The sequence below is a fragment of the Ptychodera flava genome, chromosome 22, assembly GCF_041260155.1.
Source record: "Ptychodera flava strain L36383 chromosome 22, AS_Pfla_20210202, whole genome shotgun sequence".
NCBI classification, from domain to species: Eukaryota; Metazoa; Hemichordata; class Enteropneusta; family Ptychoderidae; genus Ptychodera; species Ptychodera flava.
The window spans coordinates 2,291,550-2,315,603 of NC_091949.1; the positions used below are offsets into that span (position 1 = coordinate 2,291,550).

At 36.3% G+C, this 24,054-nt stretch overlaps 1 protein-coding gene across 1 annotated transcript in view; it reads right to left on the reverse strand.

Moving 5' to 3' along the window:
* LOC139123392 (RYamide receptor-like) overlaps positions 1-24,054 on the reverse strand; it is a 180,702-nt gene that overhangs the window by 92,919 nt on the left and 63,729 nt on the right. The window contains exon 2 of the mRNA XM_070689540.1: positions 10,267-10,349. The gene's annotated coding sequence lies outside the window, so the exon portion shown is untranslated. The remainder of the gene's footprint in view (positions 1-10,266; positions 10,350-24,054) is intronic.

The window sequence follows — 24,054 nt, forward strand, 5'->3', positions numbered from 1 at the left end:
TTTGTTACTTTAGAAATTATACATTGCGGCAATTTTACGTGCATTGTTGCTCAATTTGGAATATGTTTAAAACAGTAAAATTATTATTACACATTTTGCGGTGAGGCTTTTGTTGTTTGGAATTTGAATATTTTCTATAAATGTCTAAATGTTGTTTATGATGTGCAATATCAATATTTGATGCTTAGGAGGCTTTGATGAAATGTTGCATATTGTACACAATAAAATAGCAATTAGAAATTTGATGTATGTGCAATCCCTAATTTAATTTTGCAATTTTCAACTTTAGTTATAACCTAACAGTTACATCAGAGACCCTACTGGACACGAAGGGACATCATACCATCGCCTCGGCTGCCCTGTGGTCGTTAAAATAATAAAGCTCGGCATTTACTACTGCCATAATTCTTGCTACTTTATTCAAGAATGGACTATTAGATCGTGTGAGGTGGGTCAAGATGGAAAAAATCGACAGAAAAATTTCGACAATTTGTTTCAGCCCTGTCGCTTTTACTGGTGGTCAATCCCACAGGTCCGTGGAGTTGCCGTGTAGTATACACGGCAACTCCAAGATACACAGAGAGATGGGAAGGTTTGACACGACTTTGCCCTCCGGACCTTGAATCCAATAAAATATGGAGTTTAGTCAAATAAAAGGTCTTTGCCGATAGCGAAATACTTCTTGCCTTTAACACTCAAGTTGCAAGTGGGCAAACCAACATTTAGTCTCAATATCCAATATCAGCCCGAAACTCTCTGGTCACCCCGGTCATCAGGCTGTTACGTACAGCAGCGGCGCGGTTCTCATTAGCATTCCAGATGAACCCGTTACCCCACAACCGCTAAATTTAAATCGGCTCTCAAACGGGTTACATAGTGGTGTACAACGTCCAGATTTGCGTTTCGAACAAAGCCAAGTCATGGAAAAGTTTACCATTGTTAGTTGGTAAGTTATATTAGAAAATATTTTAACAAAGGTCAAGAGTTCAAATAAAACACCAATTAATCCACGCTGAACAATGGGTAATTTGCTCCATTCAAAATGTCTTACGTACGTAAGACCCTGATAAAATACCTTACCAGGAGTTTGGGGCCAAAAGTTTGGACTTAATAACGATTAACGCGTCTCAGAGTTGGACTAAACGTGAAAGGTATTTATCTATCGAAGGACGGTAGTTTTTGTTACTACGTGCGTTGATATACGTGGATTTTTATTGTCTACAGGATTCCGGAGGGCAAAATCGTGTCAAACCTTCCCTTCTCTCTGTGTATACTACACGGTAAATCCACGGACCTTTGGTCCATTCCTGATCAAACACTAGATCAGCATCTGATGGTCCTTCTCTGATCTGACACTACTCCAAACATCTGATAGTTCACCCCAATCTAATAAAATTAGATGTAGAGTACGGCGATGTCTATACTTACGCGGTATTCTCTTGCTGTCACCTCTCACTACATCTGACCAACACCCCTATAGAAGGTCACGTTCAAATCTCGTGTTCTGAAGCTGCCAATCAGATTGCACGTTACATCAATAACACTTGATTGGGGCCGACTTCGATCTAGTCTGGTTCCCTGCCCCCTTTTCGTCCCTGATCTGAGAGTACTCCCAATATCTGAAGGTCCCTCTCTAATCTGACAGTACTCCCTATATCTGATGGTCCATCCCTGATCTGACAATACTCCAAACATCTGATTGTCCATCCCTGATGTAACACTACTTTCAACATCTGATGGTTCATCCCTGATCTGATAGTACTCCCAAAGTCTGATGGTCTACCCCTGATCTAACACTTCTTCCGACATCTGATGGTCCAACCCTGATCTAACACTACTTCCAACATCTGATTGTCCATCCCTAATGTAAAACTACTTCTAACATTTGATGGTTCATCCCTGATCTGATAGTACTCCCGAAGTCTGATGGTCCATCCCTGATCTGACAGTACTCCCAAAATCTGATGGTCCATCCCTGATCTCTGACAGGACTCCAAACATCTGATGGCACGTCCCTGATCTGAAAGTACTCCAAACATCTGAAGGTCCCTCTCTGATCTGACAGTACTCCCAACATCTGATGGTCCATCCCTGATGTAACACTTCTTTCAACATCTGATGGTGTATCACTGATCTGACAATAATCCCAACATCTGATGGCCATCCCTGATCTGATAGTACTCCCAAAGTCTGATGGCCTATCCCTGACCTCACGCTACTTCCAAAATCTGATTGTCCATCCCTTATGTAACACTACTTCCAACAGCTGACGGTACTATCACTGATCTGACAATACTCCCAACATCTGATGGTTAATCCCTGATCTGATAGTACTCCCAACATCTGATTGTCAACACCTGATCTGACAGCACTTTCTATATACTATATACTATATATACTTTCTATATACTATATACTTTCTATATATGGTCTAATATATCATACATTTCAGCGGTTGCGATGGGAATTACTTTCTGATATAACCATGTTTTATATATATATATATATATATATATATATATATATATATATATATATATATATATATATATATTTACTTCATTTACGCTAGAGCGTGAGATTTGAACTCGACCTTCTATGGGAGTTGGTCAGACATAGTGAGAGGCGACAGCAAGAGAATACTGCGTAAGTATAGACGTCGACATACTCTACATCAGATTTTAATCAGATTGGGTTCATCCCTGGTCTAACACTACTTCCAACATCTGATGGTCCATCCCTGATCTAACACTACTTCCAACATCTGATGGTCCATCCCTGAACCGACTGTACTCCCAACATCTGATTGCCCATCCTTGATCTAACAGCATTCCCAACATCCTATTGTCCATCCCTTATCTGGCAGTACTTTCTACATAATTAGACCCTATATCCAACATTTCAGCGGTTGCGCTGGGAATTACTTTCGGATTTTACTATGTTATTAATATATATTTATTTGTTTATTTCATTTACTCTTTTAATGATCGGCTGAGGTAGGCCTACTCGTAGGAGTGAGTTTGATCGAGGTTCCAATGCGCCGTCAACTGCAACAGACGAAATCACACTGGTGTGGAAGAAATCTAAGGAAACCGTTACGAAGGAACGTTTCCTTTTATAGATACTTTCAATTTTACTTTGAAGTTATTATGAGGATGCACAAGATCATCGTTCTACGCCGGTGGTAGTACGTACCTTGACGAAATCGATGAAATGCAGGAATAATTTGTCGACATTATGCAATGTCATTTTCATCTAACTCCCCTTATTTTTGAAATGAAGACCATGAAGAATATCGACTACATGCAGTCTCTGCATTTGACCAGAAACTTATATGATTGGTTGAAACTTTAATTTGATAAAGTCAGGCCGAGGCAGGGACCAGAAGCGATATTGACGAATTGACTTTGTTCCTCTAAAAACCATACATTTGGACATTCACTTATGCTCTGAACATAATGTAAGACGATGTTTCTCTTTTCGATTTTTAAATATGAATCATGAATAATGCATGTCACTATACACCTGTGTAACCTATGGAGTTCGTCTCACGCTGAATCCAGTATCAGAGGATGAGTCCAATAACTTTGACGCATAATACAATATCTTTAAATGTTATTAGCCGCTATTTAACCTTTGACCACATGACACATTTTCGTCAACACGGGGAAAAATAGGAGAGCATTTACATTTTTGTACGATAAAATATACATCTAAACATTCAGTATTTTACGCAGTGAATAATAATTAGTCAAAATTGTGAATTTGACTAAAGTATGCTGCCGAACTACAATGTGTACTTCAGTGCACTGCGCTTCCCGGGTTAAAGTTTCGTTCTATCTATGCGCTTTATGGGCATCCTAAAAACGCTTTAATTTCGACTTTTCCGGTAAAGTTGGCCTCAAAAGGGTATATTGTAATAAGTTTATTTACAAAGTACCGGGATTTATGTCCTCGTAGAGCGTACTGTTCGGCATTATCCTCGATGCTACGAACCTCGGACGATACCTGCACGATGTACTCGGACAAAAAACCAGGTACTTTATGAAAAACCTAAAAAAATTGTTTTAAAGCTTATAATTCCTTCATCGAATATCGGTTGGCCGTGCAAAGAACATTGGCAATGTACGATCGCGAATTGTCGATATATATTGACTTTAAAAGCAAATTAAAGGACGAAAGTTGCACATATTTCAATATTCTTTCTTTCTTTTCTTCCGATATAAAAAATAGTTGACTTGAAATTGGCACTTATTTATGTTAGCGATTAACTTCTGCATTCATGGAACACTTAAAACAAATTCAACAATATGATCAAATATCATTTAAATTAACAACAATAACCTACCACTTTAACCTACCACTGTCCCCTGCTTTGGCATAGAATACGAAAGCAAGATATATCGCACCCAAATGAGCTAAAACAGTTGAATGAAGCCAATTGAGAAAGAACAGTAATCAGTCTACAGGAAAAGACGTCAGAAAGGTGATAAAGATGAAAAATTATCATCATTAAGCGAAGCAAATTGAATCTTAGTCCACGCAGCTGTTTCTATTTCTTGTACGTATTTGTCCCGTTTGGATTATACTAGTAGTCTCATTAACACAGCAGGCACATTTACCATTCTCATCGTCAAAACTAAATCACCGCTGTTCCAATAGCGCATTCTCCAAGACATGCTGATAATTCGAAATAACATAACAATGCTAAGTTTTTCTGCGGTGCATTTCATCTCCATCAGCCATGTTCTGAACATCTCGGTTTACATGAATAGTAAGAAATTGTTAATTTGAATGGCCAGAACACGACATCGACTTCCATTCAAAATTTATGAGAACTACAAGATGGTTACTAAACCCTAATTTTTGGAATAGTCTCAGTACAAACTGGATGGGTATTACTATCTTTCGTTCATTTGATTCAAGATTTTCTTTGATTACTCCATGATGACACAAAGACGTCTACTTGCGAGTTCATCAGAATTTCCAGTATTTTTACAATTTGATGATAATAAAATCAACAACACACTGCTAGAATGGTCCAAAGAACATAAAATGTTATGTAAGCATGGAAATGCTAACACTTAGTAATAGATGACGAGAATCTGATCACTCAAACGTTAGTACACCCTGAGCCTGTGTTTACTGGTGCCACTGACCATAAGATCTGTATGAATCACGTGATATTATCAAAGCCATGTCATCGTAGTTACCTTTTCCTCTTATTATGTACTACATTCAATCACCCCACTTAAGCAATTAAAATTTTATAAAACGACGCAACTGATGTCATAATTTCAGGATCATGCAAAAACATATTGAAGTAATGGCCTCTGTGAACACGATTGGAACTTATTTGTGATAATTGGATTTTCATATTTTTCAAATTTCTCAAAAGCGTTAGGTGCCGTATAGCTGAATGTTGCAATATTGGAAATTACTCATCAAAGCAAGTGTGTAATGTAAAAAAGAAAAGCAGATGAGATTACATTTGTAGATTAAACCGGCATTACTTCACCATCCAATTATCCCAAATTAGTTCCAATCGTCTTTGTGAATAATTGATGTTAGGCGCGAAAAAAGATTATCGATCTTCTCTCAATTTGAATGACGCAACATCCTTATGTAAGTATTTATTTAGGAATTTACCAGAGTATTTGTTTAGAATTCCGTCTAGTCTCTCTTTCCACTGTTGACGTTGACATTGACTCTTTGAAGATAATGCATTTTATTAGACAATCATGTGTATTCTATTTTAATTGCATACAATTGTCGCAGAGGTATCCCTATATTACTTATTTCAATTGTCACTATGGGCACAATTACAGCCTCTAGATAACACTACCCCTCAATCTGCAAGAGCGATAAATGTCATCGTCATCACAGTCAAATTTGCTGTTTTAATGTACTTAAATCTGTACTTGTTCAATTTATATCACGGACACAGAGAGTTGGCGCGCATACTCGTTTTATCAACAATTGTATGTATGTATGTATGTATGTATGTATGTATGTATGTATGTATGTATGTATGTATGTATGTATGTATGTATGTATGTATGTATGTATGTATGTATGTATGTATGTATGTATGTATGTATGTATGTATGTATGTGTGTATGTATGTATGTATATTGTATGTATGTATGTATGTATGTATGTATGTATGTATGTATGTATGTATGTATGTATGTATGTATGTATGTATGTATACAAATTAAACTGGCATTTCAATTATTTTCTTTTACTTTTATGATATCTTAATAACATTATATTCCAATTTTAATGCTAATTTGCATCACAGTTAATCACAAAATACGTTCTGGGTGTTCAGAAACTGCAAAAAATTTATGAAAAAGAAGTTGTGATTCGGTAATACATCAACATCAACATCTTGAAATTTAGCATTGCACCTATGCAATGGACAAATAAGTAAAAAGGTCACGTAGACATACTAGTATTGTTGGTGAATTAAACTGAGGGTAAATGTCACATATGGAGCAAAAGCACAAGAAGTGTTGGTACAGGGAATGGTGAAAAGAAAGGATAAGAAAACGTGTCAAGCAAAATTACTGAAGACAGCTACAGACATTATTGTTTATTTATAATATGAAGAAAATCTATGGTTCACTAAACTAAACATACAGAGTAATTTAACTGTAACCTCACTTTGCTTCATGAAAGCATTTATTTACAATATAAATCTTGCTGCTATGAGTTTCATTCATTGATTGCAAAGTCAAAGTTAAAGTACAAATATTAATATATCATCATCATCATCATCATAGTAATAGTAATAAGAATCAGTAAATCTATCACAAAGATCTCTCACGAAAGTCGGTGACTCTTGTCATCAGAGCACAGACTGGACAGTTAAAATGTAATCGTAAAGTGATCGTAAAAGTCGATCAAAACTCAAATTTAAGGTGCTACTTTACATTGTTAATGTGTTTTTTTCTCGTCAGAATATATACATACAAATATAACTTGCGAAAATTTTAATAATAATTGCAGAACAAAGCAATGAAAGCTTTACAGTCTCAACATGAAATAATGAATTACCCAAAGAAGTGTCTATGCTCACTTACTTAAAATGTCTGTAATCCAGCAATAAAGTGATGCTGTTGTCGGTGAATTAAAACAAAACGAAACAAAACATAACAAAACAAAACAAAACCTTATATAGTCTAGAATTTATCCAAAATGTAGATGTATAGGATTGAGGAAAGCGATGAAATTAAATTGTCAAAATATCATACATTCATAGATATATGAGACATCCATACATCAACGGAGCTATTATTTTATGTGCATGTGTACTGTTTTGACATTTCGGGGTAAAACTTAGAAGTAACGATAACGCCAAGAAAACACTCGATTTCCATTATGTAGCGTTTTGCTTTGCAAATTACAATAATCTCGCAGTTTGCTTCTCAGTTATCCCTACTTTTTATTTGCAGTGTCTCAAGTCATTTGGTACTGGCTGCTCTATGTCGTTGTTGATGATCGTGTAAAAGATTTTCAGGTATTAAAGTGATATCTGTCATTATTGTTAATATCACACACTTTCACTATGTTGCTATTTAGATAATTTCATGTAATGACAATTAGTCATCGTAATGTCGCAACGGATAGGCTTTATTCTTCGAAGCGTTTGTGTGACCGCGATGAATGACTATTTACAGTTGTGTGACCGAGATGGACTTCGTTCTCAAACGTATGACTTTGAGTTACCAACCTGGACCTTCGCGAGCTGTCCAATTAATCATAGTAATTCAACAGAATGTATTCTCCGTAACAACTCTACGATATTTTAATGGGTGTTACCTTACACCTCATTTCAAGCCCCTTGGATCGCACAACATGGTTCGTGAATTCTGTAGATTTCATAGCGTTCCGTAATGACACCCTCAAAGGAAGATGACAATGCTTTTGAACATTAAGCTCAAGAGCACATTGTCTAATTGGTCTTTTACTCCAGTAAGTATGTCATTCTATAACATCGCCAAGGCTTGTATCTCGCCGGGTACAGCCATTCGCGCAAGAGCGTTTCCTTTCATGGTATATGATGTATTACCCTAAGTCACACTGTAAATTCACTCATGGCATTCTTTTGGCATCGACACACACGTCATTTCAAGAGGATGGTGTTGTCATGGCTTTTGATCGAATTCAACGATCTTATACCATAGGGTATTGTCATTACCACTAAGTTTTGAAATATTGCACGTGAGACTGGAGTAAGTAGTGGAGAGAGTGATACTGAAATTAGTATTTGCGATTTGGACATCTTATCAGGAAGGGTGATCAGAAAAAAGTGTTGACAATGATACTGTGTATCGAGGAGGACGGCATTAAAAACAAGCGACCTAACGGCCGATATAGCTCCGCTGTGTTTATGTAGAGAATAACTATTTTTGACATATGTGTTGATGAAGAAGGTGGAAATCTTTGATAGCTCATTTCAGTGGCCTTAAAAAGTGGCAAAAATAGCTGCAAAAATACACAATTGAAGATTTCATCGTAATTTGAATATATCATATTGGATCATCCCTAAGAACTTGTCAACCAAAGCTATCTGACGAGTAGTTTTTGTGAGAATCAAATTTTTTGACCAAAATGGCTAAAATTGCCCCCGAAATAAAAATTACAGATTTCATCATAATTTCAATAGATCATATTAAAATAATCCCTTGGAACCTGCATACCAAATATCAAAGCCATAAGACATACTGTTTTTTGAGAAACAAATTTTTTGACCAAAAATGGCAAAAATTGCCCCAAAAATACAAAATTGCAGATTTCACCATAATTTTCAATACATCACATTTAGTTGATCTGTAGGAACCTGCATACCAAATTTCAAAGCTATCAGACGAGTAGTTTTGGAGAAAAAAAAACATTTTTTGACCTAAAACGGCAAAAATTGCCCTAAAATACAAAATTGCAGATTTCATCATAATTTCAATACATATCACTGTATAAACCTGTATACCAAATTTCAAAGCTATCAGACCAGTCCTTTTTGAATAACACATTTTTTACCAAAATTGGCAAAAATTGCCTCAAAAATACAAAATGGTACATTTCATCTTAGTTTGAATATATCACATTTTGCTCATCCCTATAAACCTGTATACCAATATCAAAGCTGTAAGACAAGCGGTTTCGATAAAACAAATTTTTTGAACAAAAATGACAAAGATTGCCTTAAAAATACATATTTGCACATTTCTGCACAATTTCTATAAATCTAAAATAGATCATCCCTGGGGACCTCTGTATTAAATATCAAAGCTATCTGACCTGTAGTTTTGAAGAAGAAGAAGATTTTTAAAGATTTTTTGACCAAAACCGATAAAAATTGCCTTAAAATTACAAATATGCAAATTTCTGCATGATTTGAACAATCTAACTGAAGTCACCCTAAGTAAACTGCATATCAAATTTCAGAGCAATCGGACATGCGGTTTCAGAGAAGGAAATTTTGTTACCAAAACCAGCAAGAAATGCCCCCAAAAAACAAAATTTTACCACGATTTGATCCACCTCAAGTGAAATCACCCAAGGTGAACTGCATATAATATTTCAAAGCAATGGACTTGCGGTTTCAAAGGAGAAGGCAATTGTTGACGGACGACGGACGGACGACGACGACGGACGACAACGGAAAATCAGCCTATTTGATAAGCTCCGCGTTGCTGACAGCGGAGCTAAAAACGGGAATGACGAAAGGGTAGGGTATCAAATATCAGCACACAAATTATTTAGGAACAATTGATATCATAAGTGTCAAACCAAGTATGGTCAAACTAAGCAATTGATAGTTCTGATAGTCAATTTGGCATCCATACTGTTTCAAGTATGGCGTGAATTCGGCGCACTAACAACAACTAGACTGTTTTTGGTGTATGACTACAAATATTGCACTGCAAGGATTAATTTAATAGTATATTCTCTAATTTGGACGTACAGGACTAATATTTCTGTGAAGTGGCACGATCATGAAAAAATTCTTATAGCCAAATCGATGTATATATGTTAAGAGGTAATGATATTTTATTGATTAATTGGCAATGGATAGCTTATTTCGCGGACAGTTTAGAAATTACCCTAAACATTTTGCATTAATTGAGTTTGAAAAATATGTAACTCCTTTTAAGTAGCAATGTAAATGTATCTGCTACGTTTGAATATGACTATTCGTAATCAAGAACTCGAGGAATATTTGGAAACACAAAAAGAAGAAATTTAAGATGAGCTTACCGAGATGTTATCTTCTCATTATTCTGCCTCAAAGGGGAACAGGCTGCTTCTGTATTCGTTGTACTTCAGACTTTTCCCCAAGGCTGAAACGTTGAAGGAAACTAATGGTTAACGAAGGCAGGGAATTAAATCAGAATCGAGGGACGCCATGTTTCATAACGGCGTAGGAACGTATATAGTTACAGTTACTCGAAAAATGAAATCATTATTTTACAGGTACGAACTAAATTACTGGTCTATGTTCTACGTATAAACGTTACACGACTTTTCGTTGACAGTTGATATCCTTTGGGTACATTGGTTGGATTATTAGAGTGGAAACGCACCTCGGCACGTACATCTACTGGAAAACTATTTTAAACCAAACCCTGAGGCCAGCAGTCTGTCTCCCGACATCAAATAACTGTAGCGAGGTTTGTTTGGGTCAGAGAACACATAAAGCTTGAGTACTCGAAGTCGGTACTATTCATGTTGTCAATAAAAAAGCTCAAATATCAAACGGCCCACTCATTGAAACGAATGTTATTCCTGTGACACTTCAGTGATTAGGGATCTCCGGTCCGATGAAACTAGATATCTGCAAACTCTGACAATGCCACTACTGCGTAACAATTGTACAGGATTTGTAGGATGTATTTATGATTCATTAGAAGTACATAGTGCCTGAAGACAGGTTGAAATAGAGTGATGTCAACAAAGCCAATGACATTGTAACCCTTGTCATAATCGACTCTGAGAGTACTGTCAACGAAACGATTCGAGATCTGGTCGCCCTGTGTATAAACTATTAGTGCAAGATGTGAGGTATAATGATATTCAAATATGCAAATTATAATAATGAGCATTGTTTCAGTATTAAAATTCTATGCTAATGACCCTTAATCAATGTGGAATATTCATGTACCTCGGATCTTGCATTGTATATGTATAAACGATGTCTATTCACTAGTAAGTTCGGCATATCTCGATTTCACCACTACTTACCATATTTACTGCTGAATATGGAAGGTATTAGTAAAGAAACTCTTGCAAACTGACCACATACTCAACAGGAAGTATGCCTATACTGGGCCTCAACGTTTCGATCAATGGCTTGAAAATCTCATATGTAAAATTTATTTCTTACATTCTTCGATCTGTACGAAATCACAGCACAGATTTGAAAATGGTCATTCGGCCTTTAGTCAGTTATATGAACCCTGTATGGAACGTAACCATGGTTACCGGTGCGATAGGAACAATGGCCGCAACTGAACTGCATTTCTGCACAAACTCGGAGAAAAACACGGTAATCACATTTCTTGTATTTCGTCATACTTTTGCGTGAACTGGTCAATTAACTAACTCAGAAAGTACTGGCCCTAAGGCTTTGAAAATGGTAGGTATATTTCTTTTTGGATGCAAATTTACGTATATACCTACCACATTGATAAGATTACTATTACGCAAATATGCAAACACATCTCAAAAATGTTAAAAATTGATCTAAGGAGGTCTATTTCTATGAATTTAAAAGTTTGTGATGTTCTCAGTGACATTTAGATGCATATCTGTTCAAATCGCAGTTGCATAAATGACGCATACTCAAATGAATAACCTAACTATGAAAACAACCCACATTGCAAAGTTGTCCGTAATGTGATAAGCTTACTACTCACTCTTTGACTTCCTTTTTTCGCCAAATATATCTGCGATGTACAAGTTTGTTTGAACATAGACAGTGAAGCGGTCTCGCTTGATTCAATGTACATTGATCATTTTCAAACTGGTTCCAACTTTGATCCAATTAGACTCAAGTACTCATTGCCTTCTGTAATACCGCCTTGTTTTTCATTTATATTATTAGAAGTTGGCAAACAGCATTCCACAAACAATGACAACCGAATAATTCCTTCAATATTATTTCTAATTTCAAACATTTATGATTGTAAGATATCTTGAACAGTGCTTCAGTTTTACCTTAAGGAGATTGAATACGTTCTTTTTCCGGTTGTTACGGTACCATGCTAAACGCGACAAGGATTGTAGCTGGTCTTTGTCCAATACACTGGTTCTTTTCTTGATCTAAATCATAGACTGACCAACACGAAATATTAAGCGTTTTGAAAGTCTATTGAATCCGTTTCTCCTTGTCATTGTGAGCTAATCGACTTGTCAATGGGTGTGTTACGATGGGATATTAGAAATATACTTCAAAGAAAATGATAAATTACAATTATGGTTTAGCTTGACATCAATAATAGTCAGTTTTGCCATATTTGCGAAAGAGCATCGATTCTTTGTCAGTGATAATTGTCAAGACTGTCGACGATTATCTATTGTATTGATATCGATAAATTCATGCAGATAGTTCATATGGGACTGTTTTTCACTGGCAATGTGAATACGATGTCAACCACATAACATTTCAATAAAAGCCAATATCATCTTGCGGCGGAGAGATTCTACAAAAATATTTCAAACAAACAAATTAAGATAAACAAGCTTTTCAAAATCAAGGAATTCACATTGTGCGTCTTTATATAATCGTGGTAGACACATTTCTTTCGATCTTATATATTTTGATAGTTGCTGTGAGTATGCGTTTGCAGTTTGATGTACGTTTTCAGTTGCAGTGTTTGCAAGTAGTTAAAACAGCTTTTGTAAATACAAGCAATTCTATTTACATTAAGACTTGCGGGTTGAGAAACGATGCTTAAAAGATCTCTTGCCTAACCCTGTTCTTCAAATTAGATCGAAAATGAAGTTGAAATTATCTTGAAATGTTCCTGTGTTTATTATATAATTAGACTGTTATTCAGAGTCTTTCTTTCTTTAGACTGTCTTTTAGAGTCTTTCATTAAAAAAGCTTTATCAAACGTTTTTATTTATTTTTTACTGATTATATCTTATCAAATTGCTTCACATTGTGATGATTTTTACACTAAAGTAAATTGTGTTTGATTTTAGGGTGGGTGAACACTCGTTTGGATATGTATGGCTGAAATTTCCTTGGTTTCGACGGCCGATTCTATTATAAAATGTCGAGGCAACAGGATGAGATGTTTTTCATATTGGGTTCAGATTTATGTATAAGAAGAGTCCGAGTGTGTGGATATTATTCATCTTAAAAAGCTACTATCCTACACTTTCTTGTTTGACAAACTTTTTTACCAAAATCAACATTTTCTTGTCTGTTTGTATTGACTTTCTAACACAATGGGCACCAGGTTGTCTAAACCTACGCACGTGTCGAGGCATTGCTATGCATGTATCTGAAAATTAATGCATATTAAAACGCAAGATTCAAGAGAATTCACTCTACGGCCTATAGAAAGTCTCTAGACCTTCATGATTGTAACCAATGACTATATCACTACATCGATGGAGCAATGTGATTGCTCAATTGCCATATGGCAGCTTATAGTCTCTATCTATTGTATGCATGACACAGTTTCATAAAAATAAATATTTGAATAAATAAGTGCTATTCAACTGCCACTTCTACGACTGCAACAACGCAGCGTATACGTGGTTATAGAGTGCTCCGCATATCTAGGGGTTTGGCCTGATTGGCACTGTTATATGAAGTCAGTTTCTACAGGTCACGTTACAAGAGCAACCGGGACGTGTAAGGGTTACTTATTACTTCATTCGACAGGGTATTCAAGAGATTTCAGCTGATTTTCATCGAGGTCTAGGCGGCTTGCTAACAAAATCTGGATGCGGCTTGCTAACAAAATCTGGATGTCTACCCCATGTCAGCAACCACAACTGCAACGAGGCTTGACAAGAAGCATGGTTTAATGAAGTTAGTGTAGACGGAAATGTTGAATGCCATAGAGACATCATGGAACCACTGGTTAGAAATTGTTCACTTTATTCCGTTACTTGAGTTGAAACATCATACATTAATGGCCTTAAAGAAGAACGTGAAGACCAAGCCATCGAGCAATTTCACGTAGATTCTAAATGCATACTCTAGAATTTGAAGACAAAGTGTGGCTATCAACCGATGAGATAAGCTGTTTCAATGGCGACCAAAAGGGACGTGTACAACGAAATGATAATGAAGATTCGAACGATATACTTGCCGTTAACACTCGATCTTCCAACCGTTACGATAAAATCATTACAAATCAACAAGAGCCGACAACAAGATCGTAATTCAAGAGAACAAAGTGGGCCTGCCTGCAGCTCTTGCAGTCTTGTATGTGATACATCTATCACTTTAGTTTAATCATTAGGCCGATCTGTAATTTTTTTAACAGGTGCAAAATACATTGAACAATGATATTATATCTTCCGACGAGCTGCGGCACAGTAAGTGAGGCTACTCACAATTCCCCTTGATTTGTGCACTTGACATTGTTTGCTAAAGGCTCATTCAATTTCATCAATTTTCAAAAAATTTGAAATCAGAATTTAATTTCAAGATCATGTGTTAAAATATGCTCCAAATTATTGATTATCTTTAAGATTCAATACAAAATTTAATAAGAAATTTGAATGTGCCAAACATGGTACACTTGTCAAGATAACTTTATCAGCAACTGAGATGGTCTTATCATACCACCTGTCAGACATGCAAATTTCCTTTGTCATGAACACTAAAAAATCAATACCATTTCTTTTGCCAATACAATGCAACTTATTCCATTAGGTTCCTTGAAAATATTGACTATGGCTGTTAAAAAATATACGCTGTCAAAATTACAAAATTGCTATCTCCACCGCGGAAAAGAGGTTCAAATAAGAAACTTATGATTATCGAAGAATTATCAGAATTTCGAAATATGTACCGAGCTGGTTTGTGTAGAGAGGACATTTCACTTCAATGGATGATTGCTATGTGTACTGATCATGGAGAATTGTGGATAGCCTCACTTACTGTGTCAGGGTCAGCCAAAAAAAGTAACCGCACTAAATAAGACAAGACTGACAAGATCGAGTCAACCAGCATCTTATTCGGGTTAGAATTCGAACGTAATAAGGCAAATGTAAAACGTCGTAGAAGGTTTTACAACATTGGATGACATTCATTGTACCTTATTGAATGATTTCCAAATAGCCAATCACCTACATAATAGCACTAGTATCAAACTCTTTAAATCACTGTAAATAATGACAATTTACCAGTCAGATGCATCCTTATGACCCGCTGCACATCAGCAGAAGAATGACCAGGTTGAAGATTACAAAATCGAATTGCACAAAGAAGACACAGGAAAAGTATGTACTGAACTCTAAAGTTCGCAACATGAAGAGTTTTGAAGGGTGGGGTGTCTAGCTAGCTATCATCAAAAAAGTCACATAGTAGATCGCTTGAACTGTGAACGAATTTGCAATGGGACAACAAAATAACTGAAGACTCTATCGATGAAAAAGATATTGGCGACATTGACGATGAAACGCCTTCGTCCTGTCCCCAATCCTTATTTTTCATTGACTCCTTCCCTGTCTATTCTGAAGCCTTCGCTCGTGTTTTCCAGGCTCTGCTTTTGTTCTGGAAGACTATACGAACAATCAACTTTTGAGTACACCTCAAACGGACGAAACATTATCTTCAATATTTCTACAAGGTCTAGCAACATAGACAGACAGCCAAAATGAAATAGTTATCAACATATCCAAAGTAAACCATTACGACAAAGCATTATCTTCATAGTTACCGTCGATTTCATCTGAAAAGTTCATATGACGTTCACGTAAAGAAGTACTCGTCTACATTTATCGTAATTTGTATCGCCCGATTTTATCGCAATTTTAGTCAATAATTCGGATTGATAGCTACCGCGCTTTCAAAGCGTATATCCTCGAAGACAGCTTTGTACAACATCATACCATACTACAACCACCTATTCACACAAAAATGGACGTGGTGCATGGTGGTGCGGTTGACATGAGCGTCTCAGCTTTGGCTTTGATACAAAGTGGAGATACAATTGCAAGTCGCCACATCAAGAGGCAGTCATTTATTTCAAGCTGGGCACTTTGTTACCAGCTAGTATCAATGCCCAGTCTGATGCGTTTCCTTTGGCTGTCCCCTGATTGGCTCTCCATCCTTTACACGTTTCAATGTGTCCATATGGTTTAGTTTCAGCATCCTATTGGTTGTCTGTTTTCTTTTCAGTCGTTTATTGGTTGTTCATTTTAATGTATTCGTCATGCTTTTTCACTTTTAGCTCTCGACACCTTGTGTGTTGTTTAGTTACTGACGAAGGGTCGTACCCGAAACGTCTGCTTTTAATCCTCTACACCTATTGTTTTTATCATCTGTTTTTCCGGTATTGTAATTTTATCTGTTTTAACCTCGCACTAGTGCGGTTTTATATCTTTTTACCTTTATTTTTTACGGTTTTACGGTTTTATATCTCTGTTGTTTACCGCGTTCCCTTTTCGCTGTCTTCCCTTTTGATGTTTATCCTTACTTGCGTTTTTACGTGGCGTGTCTTCCATTCGTTCCTCGTCTCTCGCGATTTTCGTCCGCGTTTTTTCATGGCTCCTTTCGTCGTTACTCATTTTTATACACACACATGTCACTTTGTTTGTTTTTGGGTCACTATGCCTGGCTTTAAGCAACTCGAACCGTGCTTATCATCCGTGAAATTGTTTTTATCATAATTGAACCCAGACATTAGCAACCACGGATTTTTCTTTTCAAAGTACATTTAATTTGCAAAACTCGTTTCTCTAGTCATGTAGCATTTCTTAGTTCCTGTTACCATAAACATATTTTACCACCTGGTTTCAATATTCGTATTGACCCATCTAATATTTCACCAGATAATAGCCAGTACCACAGACGCATGTCTTACGTATCTAAGAAATGTTCGTGGCAGTACTTTAAAGCTACCCTCACCAGTATGCGTCGGCGCGTCTAGTTTATTTACTGCTTCCATTGACCAATCTAAGTCGGTGATATCTTCACTCGTCTCTCCAATAATGTATCGGTTATATAATCAAACATGTCCGTAAGAAAACCAGGTTTTGTATCACTTTTTACTTGACCGAAAGCCGAAAAAAATTTCCATGCTGTCAAATAAACACGTTGACCAATCATCAGTCTAATACAAGTAATTCTCAACTAAAACCCATGGTTACTTTTCCATCTGATTTTCCACTATCTGATTCCGAACGTTCAATTCTCTGTAAGGGATTGAAGTTCATACCACTTCGTAAAACTAGTACTGTTGATGAGTTTTCTTTGTGAAACGATATACATTCATTTTTTTCGTCGCTTGTGCCTACAGGAGTTTTTATGAACGTAAATCTGATATTGATCACGATTCGTCTGTTGTTTAGACAGTGTCACTGACTACTTAGAGTCTTAACGCACGTCTACGTGGATTCCCCGGGGCCATGCTGGACGTAACCTTACACTTGACTTTACATCAGTATCTGCGAGTATTAAATAAGCCAAATAAGTTATTATACTAAATCCGTAAAGCATAACATTTCTAAAGCCGAACACAATGCAGCTTACTTCGCATAATATTGTTGTAAAACCAGCTGACAAGGGAGGTGCAACTGTAGTTTGGCGTAAAGCCTGTACATTGCGGAAGCACAGCGACAACTTTCTATAAACGTCTAACAATTAAAGTCACCATGAAGTATAACGATATCATAAAACGCGCTGTGGCTTGTTTAATTGCGATTAATCTTTTACATGCAGATGCCTATTCACTGATAGTTCCTCACAATCGTACATCTCGCTGTTACCTACTGCCGGAAATTCATAAAACTGGCAATCCGGAACGTCTTATTGATTCAACTTGCTCCTGTCCTACTGATTTTATATCATCATACTTGGATAATATATTTACCAAGATTGCCAACACTCTACCTACTTCCATTAAGGATCCATCTCATGCCATACAGATATTCAAAGATTTCCGTTTTCCTGGGGACCATCGTTTTAGTTTTACACTTGACGTGAAGGCATCGTATACTTCAATCCCTCATCAGAAGGGGCTCAAGGCCTTGTCATACTTTCTCGATCAGTGTGAGGTTTTAGATTCACCGACTCTCGCTCTTATTCGTCTAGCTAATCTGATTTCCATTTAACAATGAAATTTACACAAAGGCACGTGGAGTCGCAATGGGTACTCGTATGGGTCTGTCTTATGCCTGTTTATTCATGGGGTATGTTGAACACAATTATGCTCTCTGCCTATTTTGAATATGTCCCTGACCTTTATAAACGTTTACAGACGATTGCATAAGAGTGGCTTCATACTATCATACAGAATTAGACCGTTTCATATCTTTCGCGTCAAACTTTCACCTCGTGCTCAAATTTACCTCAACTATATCTGATGTATCTATTCCCTTCTTGGATATTACTGTGTCCGTCGATGGTGACTCTTTGTGGACATCTCTGTATTACAAACCCACTGATTATCACTCTTACGTTATGTTCAACTCATCACAACCACAACGTTGCAAAGTATAGTCTGTTTTCACGATTTCTGCGAGTCCGCCGTATTTGCTCTGACCAAACTGATTTTGAGCGTCAGATACATATCATGAGCAATTGCTTCACTGCACGGGGGTATCCTGTCGAATTGGTCGCCAAAGCAGTTAAATGGGTAAAACCATTAACCTAAGGACAGGCTTTCACTCCAGCCAGTAAAGCCCAGTCAAACCGTATTCCATTAGTCCTCACTTCTCATCCCTTTAATGAATGAGTACATAAAATCATTTTCCCGTCAATATTCTTTGCTTATGACCTCTAAGAATACGAGCCATATTTTTCCATCTTCATCGATCAAGGCTTTCAAACGTTACAAGTTTACTTGGCGATATTTACACAGCGCTTACAGTTGTACGTGATACCACTTTTTTCAAAAAATATCCTAATCATAGATTACCTAGCAACAATCCTTGGTTGCATTTGAATCTTTTTTGTCGATGAGCTGTTCAAGTCACACGCTGTTGGAATGTTGGAAAATGTTGGAAAATCTGTTTTAGAGAGTGGCTTGTCGCTCATCTCGGACGCACATTATGTTCTACACACATAGGCCTGCCATTGTTGCATAGTCGCAGACGACACTACGGTCACGTGACCGGACACTTTTCCAAATTTGGTCTGAATTTGGTCTAGGGAAATAGCTTTTCAAAAAATACCCTCTGAAGTCACTTTTGTCGATTCGATGGGGACTAGACGTATCTATTTTCTCGTCACGTGACGTATTCTGGCGAATGGCGACACAGAATGAGCATGTGGTGTGTTATAATGTTTTTACGCTGCTGTAAGTATTGATAGTGGCATAATTTTTGATTGTCGGAGATCAAATGCTCTTCACTTATTTCCCTTCCATTTGATTGATTTCATCAATTATATCGCGACATAATATTTTGCTGTACATTTTTCAGACCATTTTCCATTAGTTTTAGCTTTCCCTTGATGTTACACTTCATTTTATCATATTCACTTTCAATTTGTTGAGTATTATGATTTTTAGTACGATTGGAATTAGGTACAAGTTTATCGATGACTATGCATTTCACTCTGGCAACATTGAGAATGCAGACAATATACATTAGCAAAGAATAACGTTGGTAGTACAGAAATCACTTCTTGAGTGACAGACAGACGAACATGCCAACTATCACGTAAACTTAGGAAAGGGCACTCATTCATAACATTCAGAATGCTTTACCACCTTTGTTTGTATGTGGCACTACTGGAAAGAAGATTACAATTTCTTGTTCTTAGCATGTACACCTCATGAGTTTTTTCAAGCAAAAAAGAATGACACAACTATTTTAATTTTTCCAAATTAGACCGACATAAGTGAGTCGACGAAGCAACCGATAAATAGTTGTCAAAATAATTATCGTGAGCAAATCAGCAACGTAGAACACGATTGGAACTAATTTGAGATAATTGTATTTTCATATTTTTTAAATTTCTCAAAAGTGTTAGGTGCCAGATAGTTTAATGTTGCAATAATACAGATTACTCATAAGAACAAGTATGTAATGTAAAAAGAAAAGCAGATGAGATTACATTTGTAGATCAAATCGGCCTTACTTCAACATCCAATTATCCCAAATTAGTTCAAATCGTGTTCTAGGTTTCCATGTATTATATAAGCTTACTAATCAATCAATAATGTATATATTTAAGGCAAAACCGTTCTTGCGGAGAACACTAAATACTCCTCACAATGACATGCTCTATCAAATAATTAATTTACTGTATATGCCTGACAAGTGAAGGACAACTCTATGGCAAACCCACAAGTCAATGTAGATGTGTGCCTTTATTCAATGTGTCAAACATGTCGTTCATGTATGTATTCGAATGAATAGTAGAGTATCTAGTTTAATGACGGTTGTACTTATCTTATTTACTTACAAAATTAGCAAAACAGAATTATCCATGGCATCAAAACGTTTACTTTTTGTTATCATTTGCATGTACTGTATGAATGAAGGATTTGATCAACACGTCCGTATTTTTATTCTGCGAATAATTGTGATCGCCATATATAGTTTGCCCTCAGTAATAATTCAAAATTGCATTTTACGTTGTGATAACAAAGTTTCTTAAAATGCATGCAATAAGAACGAATACTTCAGTCCGATACTGAGGCATCACACTGCGAACTATTGCCAGATATGGGCAGGTTTTGCCCGTTGCTGGGCAACTCGTCAAATATGTCTACATCATTCGAATGCGATGAGATACTGATCTAATTTCGTATAATGACCATGGATATTCCCATACTGTGATTGCTATTCAAGCGATGCTGTTCAGTCTCAAAGCTGCATATGTAATTAGTAAATCTCACAATGTGTCCATCGAATCCTGCACACAACCCTGGCGTTCATAATATTCCCGAATTCTTACCCAATTGTGTTTCTATAACCGTAAGCTTGTTGTATTTCTAAGGGTGCAGTTGCAGACTGTAAGGCATGACAAATCATAATGTTCAAAAGTTGAATTCAGATATTAGGTCTACAGTCAAGTAGATTTACTTACAATACTTCCACTGTTGCATCCCAGGTACAAATAATGTGAATTATCATGGATTATTTATAAAAAACGGCGTTTGCTATGTAGCTCTACGGACTACATATTCTACAATGTAAAATATACACACACACTTATAGTGATAAGAAAAGTGTTTTAGACATCGCGTCTATTATTCATTTCTCTTGCCACAATATTCTGTCTTCATCCACTGACAACTCATGAGTAGCAATAGTCATTGTCATTTTCTATGGAATTTAGCTTCTCAACCTACTTAGAAACTGATGATTTTTTTTTCTTCTATTCACCAATTTTTGTGTTAACAGTACTGATACGGCATGTGCCACTTGAAACAAGCCAATGGTTCTAAGATACTACAAAAAAGCTTATAAACATCTGAAAGCCAGGTCTTCAATTTTGCCCATGCCTGACATATGAGATACAATCTAACTATGAGTATTGCTTTCATACATTTGTTTATTGATTTTTCTGTTTGACTTTGGCGCCTTATAAATATTTTCGATAGATTGATTGATTGATTGATTATGGCATATCTGTCGGAAACATATCTCTAACATTATTACAGTTCCAATTGAAAGTGTCCAAGACAAGCATTTAATAATTCAATCCTACCGACGTACTATATCGACAGAGATCCCGCAGAAGAGGAGAGAAGTGAAAACCTTTATCCTTGGGTTTAGTGAAGCAAGCTTTTACTCCGCAATAATTCCATGGTTAAGAGATCTTTCTTTCACGTACAAGTAGAAAATATTATACCCTTTTTCAGTAATTATTTTGGGTTGCTAAACTACTTCATCGTTTTTCTTACATCTGAAAATAACCTTGAAACAGTAAAAAGAATGATCTTGGGTATACGGTAAATTAGCAATGAGACAACGTTTGGCAGTTTCACTAGATCAAAATATCAGAAAGACAGAAGAGATATACCTATAGTTAGCCTTATTTAGCCACTGCTTCGAGGTTAGTTTGTTGTTTCTTGTCCGACTTTGTTCATGTCTATTTCGGCAGTTATCAACGTTTTTTACATTTTACCTTGTTTCCAGTTTCGTTCGTGACTGCTGTTCCTCTGTTGACAATCCCATTTACTTTGTTGGTGAATATAAGAAGATTCTCCCTTCACAACAGCTTACTTCCAATGCAGTAATAGTGTGGCCGTTTTCATGACTCAACAGGGGAAGTATGCTTAAATATTTGTCTCAACTTAGGAAGTTATACGCATCTAGTTCCTTTAGTGTGATGTACAACCGACATCTGTACCAATTTTGTGACAGTTAATGCGTCCACACTCGCAACATTACCTTATCAATAACATCAAGCAGAGGGACAGTTAGTTTGGTATAAGCTAGAGTTTAAATATTCTGCTTTACAGCACATCATTCTGATTAGGCAAAGCACTGATAGAGCCACAAACATGGCAATTTTTCTGTGAATATAATCTCTCGGTTTACATACATACATACATACATACATACATACATACATACATACATACATACATACATACATACTTTAAACTTTTACATATTTTTTCAGGGGATAAATTCAATTAATTATTTGCACCGACGTCACACATCTCAAATAATTTTCGTTTTAAATACACCGTATGACAGTAAATGTCACACCTCTGCCACTGAAATTTTAATTGACTACATCAGACGTTAAACATTAAGAGACTGCTAGAAATCAAGTCACGTTTGTCGTTGGCGGCGCTTTGAACACATATCACGACATTAAGAGGACGAATTATATTCTTACCTACTACTGGCGGAGTCATTAATCTCTGTGAAATAAGATTGGACAATTTAAAGCGCTGTTTTCGTCAACCACGTGCTTTCGTTTAATTTACTGATTGGTACATTATTAACTTTACCGGTACTTATCCGTGAAAAGTACCGTTGCTATTTGCTGGTACAATTGTCAAGTTCGTGAGCATGTTAAGACACTCTTCCGAACACTTTCATACACCTGTAAAGCTGTATCGTTCAAGTTGTGGTCTTAATCACCTCCTCTGGTATAATGGGTAGTGTTGACAAAATATGACTTAAAGTTCATATTTCACTGTTGAATGTGTTAGATTCATCTCGTTTTGTGAAATTATCAGCTTGCCATTTCAAGTAGTCCTCGCCTCGAAAGAAAAAGGTTAAAACCCTTGCTCTAAGTTTCCTCAAAGAAAATCTAAACATTTTTCTTTCATAATCCAGGATCAGGTTTATTTATATCAATTGTCAACCATCTATAAATGCACATGTATTGCTAGGTTTTGTATTGAAAAAGTGTTTATAGCTATCTGATAGACTGTAATACATAGTGATTCAACTGACATTATCAGTGAAATTCCAGAATCAGATTTGTTGTACCTATATGCACTTGTAACCACGCTATTCTGATACACTTCATTTATATCAATTTTCAAACATCCATAAACGCACAAATGTTGCTAGTATTGTATTGGGAATTTTTTTCAAAGTTTGCTAATAAACTGCCATGTATGTTGAATCAACACTTGAAACAAAATTTCAAAATCAAAGTTCTTCGACACACATTTATTTTCAAATTATCTCTCTCTTTTTCTTTCTCTCTCTCTCTCACTCTCTCTCTCTCTCACTCCCCCCCTCTCTCTCTCTCTCTCTCTCTCTCTCTCTCTCTCTCTCTCTCTCTCTCTGAATAATATATTTGTACAAGACAAAGGTAGCTGTTTTGAAAATGAATTATCGATGACTATGCACTTCACTCTGGCAACATTGAGAATGCAGACAATGTACATTATATATATATATATATATATTATATATATATATATATAT